The following is a 6,022-nucleotide window of genomic DNA, read 5'->3' on the forward strand; positions in this document are numbered from 1 at the left end:
TGCTTGGGCGGGACGCGTTGGGTCGAGGTATCGTGGAGCGGGGCGGTCCAGAGGCAGTCGCCGTGATGGAGATGATCGTCACTGATGCGGACCGTGCGGCGACATACAGGCGGCAGAGGAGGTCTCAGGGCGAGAGGTTTAGGCACACCCAGTAGTGGTCGGGTTTATATATTTTTTGTTATCGGATTGTATCTTTAGCACACTATTTTTATTTTTTTCGGTTTGTATATATTATTTTCATCGGATTAGTATTTTTTTTGTTTATTTATCATATTAGTATTTTCAGTTTATCTATTGCTTATTTTATTTGGCGTTTACGTTTAATTAAAATGCGAGACTGTTTTAGAAAAAACATAAAAAAAAAACACAGTTTCTGCATAATTCGGAAATGAACTTCCGAAACCCCCCAAAATCTGAACAAAGGTGTTTTCGGAAGTTCATCTCCGCAGACACCCCCCATGAGGTGTTTTCGGAGATGCACTTCCGAATTAAGGAAATTTTTTTTAAAAAAAAAAGCGCTTCGGAAGTTCATTTCCGAAGCAGGGGTATTTTGGGATTTTCGCTGGGGGTCACCCCCATAGGGAGGTGGCCAAAGAAAAATTCATTTATATTTGGTTTCACATTTGAAACATATAAAAATCCTTTTAAATATATAAAATTGATTTTAAAAATATTGTTTCTAAATATAAATAATTTTGGCTTCATAATTGATTTTAATTTAAAGTTAAAATCAATTTCAATTCACTTCTATATAAATATATTTAAGTATAAATCCTCATATATTTCACCTTTTTTTATTCAAAATCAAATTACATATTAAATTCAACCAAACTCTTTGTTTTTAGGAGTGTTTAATGTATTTTCTAAATAATGTGTAGATTGTGTGTGCTAATAATAATAAGACCATGGATGAAGAATCATTTTCTTTTTATTAAATCAAATTACATATTAAATTCAACCATTTGTGTCAAAATAAATACAGTACTCTCATCAACCACATATTAAATAGTGTGAGTGAGTGACCTAAGGGAGGAGCACAACGAAAGAAGCCAAAGAAGAGATTCTAGATCTAAGCTCTCCCACTTGCTTTTATGCAGAATTCACTCTTTCATATATAAAGGTAAACTTTCATCTATGCTCTTCTCTTTCTTCTGGTACATGTTTTTTCGTTTGGATAAACCCTAATTCTTTTAGATCTGGTTGTACAAAAATTTCTGGTTCATGTTTTTTCTCCTGGATTAAGATGTTGCACTTCTCATAAATGGTCTAAATCTAACCACATACACACAAATATCTCAATGGTTTTTAATTTTCCGCATAAGGCTATAGCCTCTCATCATGATTCATCAGGTAAATTATGTGTTAATTCTTTTAACATTTATGGGACATTTTTTGGATATATATGTGATGTTATAGTAAATCGCTTGGGACTTTGATCAATTGTGGAAATTGAAGACTTTGATCAAATATTTTTTCAATATTTACACATTCACTAACATGTGATTACTTTTTCTTTTTTAGTGCAATTATTGAAGATTTCAGGCTGTAGAAGTTTTTAAGGCAATGGCTTCTGATTATTTTGACCAGACTCAACCATTTGCAATTATATCAACTATGACACAATGGATCCTCTTCTTCCCTCCACCCCTAACAACTATGATTTCTTTGATTAAAATACAAGTTATTTCTTTATTTCTTTTAACGTAGATGATGAGGTATGCTTAAAACCATTATGAACTTTTGGGTATTCAAAGTTTTTACGAGCATTTTACGCACATTTTTTTACATGGTAATGTTAGACTCCTACAAAACCCAAATCAAAAGATAAGGGAATTACACGGCAAACCGAGTCAGTTGCATCAAAAAAAGAGGTATAACACAATTATATGATATTTATGCATAGAAAATGTTAATTCTTGATCTTATACTTCACCTAGCTAATTATATGATATTTAGATTCATGCTAAAGAGATTGAACAAGTCAGTAGGGGTAAGGAGCCTGAAATTAACAACATTTCCACACTAAAAATGGTTGTTGCTAAGAAGACCGCGGCTAGCAAAAAACCTACTTCTCAGTATAGGTCGTGCCTTCGGACATTATTAGGAATAACAGATATTCCAGATGGTGGTACTCATCTTATACCTATGAAGGCAGACATTTTTGGTTTTGAATACATGGAAGCAATTGGTAAAGAGGATATGGATCAAGGTTTTAAACATTTGGAATTAGGCCTCGGTGTTATCGGTACTTACATCAGGTATACTCCGATCAACTTTGTTTAATTAAATGAACAATTTATTTACTCATTTCAATGAATATAGTCTAATGTTAATGATATTTTTATTTAAGGCTGTATGACAAATTGATGCGCCCGTATGGATTGGAAGAAAGATTCGCTTTCTTAGCTCCCAACACTATTAACGCAGGGTTAATCAAAATAAAACCAGATGATTTCATAGCATATGTACTCGATTTATTTGTGGCCAGCAAAGATACAGAAAAGTTGTTCTTTTTACCATTTAATACTAGCAACGAGTTAGATATCCATCCTAACTTCATTTATTATAATTTTTTGTTTTTTGACGTTGTGTAGAAAATTTTCATCTAACCTTTGTTTAATCTTATAGTGGACACTGGTTATTGGTTGCGATTAATCTTGTAAGAGAAATTATACCTTTGGATCAAATAGAGATTCCATCCACGGTATGGATTTCTAACTTAGGAATTATTTTAATATTTCTCATAAAATGGCATAGTGTTTGAACTAAATCACATACTATGTTATATTATTATGTAGTACTTTGACGAATTCAAGTGTGCTCATTACTCAAAAGATCAATCGGATGAACTTATGGAGAAATGGTGTCAATTCATTATGGAGTTGAGAATTTTATAAGGTATATTGTCTTTCTTTCAAAAATGAGAATTTTGAGTATAACTTTTGAGTTTTGAGTATAAATTCGAATAAAGTTTTGTTTTATCATGGTATGAATTTCGATCTTTTGGTTTTGTTTCAGGTTATAGGTGCAGATGTAGAAGATAGAGCTAACAAGTTCATTGTTGTTTTTTAGAAATTCTCGAAGATAGTAATAACATCAATTTAACATTTTAGAATTTTCAAGTTGTATCATCAATTTTCAAGTTGTTGTATATATCATTAATTTATATATCAGGTACTACGATCAATTTTATTTAATTAATTTAATGATTTATTTACTTATTTCAATGAATAGTCTAATGTTAATTATGTTTTTATTTCAGGTTCTTGTATGACAAATTGATGCGTCCACGTCAATTGACAGAAAGATTTTCTTTCTTATCTCCAACCTGTATCAACACACGATTAATCGATCAAAATCCAAATCCAACCAAAGAGTACTTAGTCGGTGCATTTATGACCAACAGAGATACATAAAAGTTGTTTCTTTTACCATATAATACTGGCCATGGGTTAGATATTCATTCTAGCTTCATTTATTATAATTTTTCGTTTTTGGACGTTGTATAGAAAATTTGCATCTAAACTTTTGTTTTATTTTACAGTGGACACTGGTTGTTGGTTGCGATTAATCTTATAAGTGAAATAGTATATTATCTGGATTCATTAGTTGATGATCAAACAAAATACCCTGATATGAAGGAGATGATTGATACGTAAGTGAGATTGTTCTAAATATTCGTGTGTATATTTATTTATTTATGCTAGATGGTTCTAAATATTCGTTTATATTTTGTTAGAGGTATACAAATATTCCGATCACAAAGAAAAGCTCGAGTACCACAGAGTAAAGCAAACTATTTTTCTCTTTTAAGTGAAGAGGATGGCATGTGATTATTTAGATTTATATCTAGATGTGATATTATACCAACTATGATTTCTTTGATTAAATTATATCAGGTAATTCTTTAGATAAATGATCATGCTATATTCTAAAAATAAGTATTTTTATGTTTTGGTTTAATAGTAGTGAAAAGGCTTTTTTTTTTAGTATGTTTGATTTGATTGTGTAAAAAACTGCTACTATTAATCAGTTTTATAATCGGATACAAAATTCAAAATAAAACACAATTATGTTGTATATACTTCGGTGCTTATTAAACAAACAATTTGACCTGTAAATCGTTTGACAGTTTCTTTTTGACAGGGTCGTGTAACAGAGGTAGTGTCGCATTCCTCCTTCTCTTTTCCTTTCCCTTAAGTTTCCAGCATTAGAGACCTCATTGAAGACACAAGAAGAGGCTGCATTGGACAATGAGGCTGCTAGAGTTGAGGCCGTTGCAGCATTTGCAACATTTAATGAGAGAACCGTTTAAAGATGATTAACGTGCATTAATGCTGAAAATCAAGTTTGAAGAATTTCAACAACGTATGTAGGCGGTGTTGGTGATTTTAGTATCATCAATGTATTTTGGTAATAATGTGATTTACTGTAGGCCGATGCAATTATGCGTTAAGCTTGAAACGAGTTAGGGTAGTGCAGAGTGCATGCTCGTAGAGCCAAACGTGCAATTGAATACAGGGGGCGGAGCCCCTGGCGGGGTGCAGGGCAGCGCCCTGCCGGGGTCCAAGGGGCAGCGCCCCTGGCTGAGGTCAGCGGGCGGGGTGCAGGGCAGCACCCCGAACGAAATTTTCGTTTGAATAGTTGCACCCTTTCCCAACCGACATAAACGTTTTACCGAACAGGTGAGTCGTTTCCCAACCAACATAACTGTTTTTACTGAACAGGTGTGTCATTTCGGTTTCTATTGTTGATCTCCTATATAAGGAGTCATTTGGCCTCGGTTTCGAAGACGAAAAACATACTTCCTCTACATTCTGATCTGTTCTCCATTGTCAGAAACAGATTGTTCTTCGAGAATTATCCCCGCAAAGATTTTGTGAACCCAGACAAGAATAAGGTCGAAATACTTTGTTCGGAAAGTGAACGAACACGATTTTTGAAGATATCCAAGATTAGCATACCTATATCTAACAGGCGGGTTCTACTCTAGGGTTGGTCCTATTACTCGTCTTCATTATGAAGATGAATTTTATGATCAATTAGTGGATAAAGATGAACGATATATCTTATCTTCTATTATGTTTGACATATTTTTTATTTTGATGGATTATTTGAATTTATGATTGTAGAAAATATTTTGATGGATTAGTTGAATATGATTATCTTTGTAGTTGAATATGGTTGATGGATTAGTTGACATTTTGTGAATATACTGATATGAATACCTATGCAATTAAATATTTTGATGGATTATATGAATACCTGTGAATTAGTTGAGCTGAAGTAATCGTTTTGTTGTTCTAACCATAATTGATTAAATTGGCATGTCTATGAATATTGATTTGTAACAGACAATGTGTTATAATATTCATAGAAATATTGGTCTATGTATTGACATTTAAAACCAATTTTTAAAAAAGGTTTTAAAATAGGTTCTACAACATTTAGAAAACAAGTTTTAAGAAAATATTTTTAGCGTCGGCAAAAGTTAAAGCTAATGTACCAAAAAAGCGCATACAAAAGCGCATACAATTAAATTTTCAAAATGTTGATTGAGATCTTTGATTGATATAAAACTTGAACAAATCAAAATACCAAAAAAATATCTTTTAAAAATATATTCAGGCTAAATCTTTTCCCAACCCAAAAGCGCTTGAACAATAATATATCTGACTGGACATTAGAGGAAACAAATCACATATGCACGAGATATATTCAATCAAAATCTCTTCCAAAATAGAAAATGCGCTATAAATCATGTTTAATAAAAGTTGGAGATCTTCTCATTAAATGCAAATCTAAATCTTGTAACTAAAGCAAATCCAATCAAATCTCTTCATGGAAGATTTATTTAATAAAATATTTTCTAATCAAAATCTTTCCAAACCAACTTCAGTAGAATCTTGGACTAAGCAAAACAGAACCAAATCTGTTAATAAACTCAAGAATTTTCTAGATCAAATGAGGCAAAATCAAACTTTCTAAAAATAGCACACTAGAGAAACAAAGAGGCAAAATG

The 6,022-nt window shown here is 32.2% G+C and overlaps 1 long non-coding RNA gene across 6 annotated transcripts; it reads left to right on the forward strand.

The window, feature by feature from the left end:
• The first annotated feature begins 966 nt into the window (after positions 1–966).
• LOC131642058 (uncharacterized) lies at positions 967–5,242 on the forward strand. Of its 6 annotated transcripts, none has more exons than XR_009295731.1 (10): positions 967–1,120; positions 1,522–1,871; positions 1,957–2,258; positions 2,351–2,704; positions 2,799–2,898; positions 3,019–3,174; positions 3,263–3,451; positions 3,545–3,655; positions 3,740–3,899; positions 4,147–5,242. It is a non-coding gene; the product is annotated as an uncharacterized LOC131642058 (long non-coding RNA). The 6 variants fall into 6 exon arrangements; XR_009295732.1 differs by having other exon boundaries at positions 2,351–2,536; positions 2,629–2,704; positions 3,545–3,899; XR_009295735.1 differs by having other exon boundaries at positions 1,522–1,715; positions 1,800–1,871; positions 3,545–3,899.
• The last annotated feature ends 780 nt before the right edge of the window (positions 5,243–6,022 follow it).

The sequence above is a fragment of the Vicia villosa genome, unplaced genomic scaffold (assembly GCF_029867415.1).
Source record: "Vicia villosa cultivar HV-30 ecotype Madison, WI unplaced genomic scaffold, Vvil1.0 ctg.004427F_1_1, whole genome shotgun sequence".
NCBI classification, from domain to species: domain Eukaryota; kingdom Viridiplantae; phylum Streptophyta; class Magnoliopsida; order Fabales; family Fabaceae; genus Vicia; species Vicia villosa.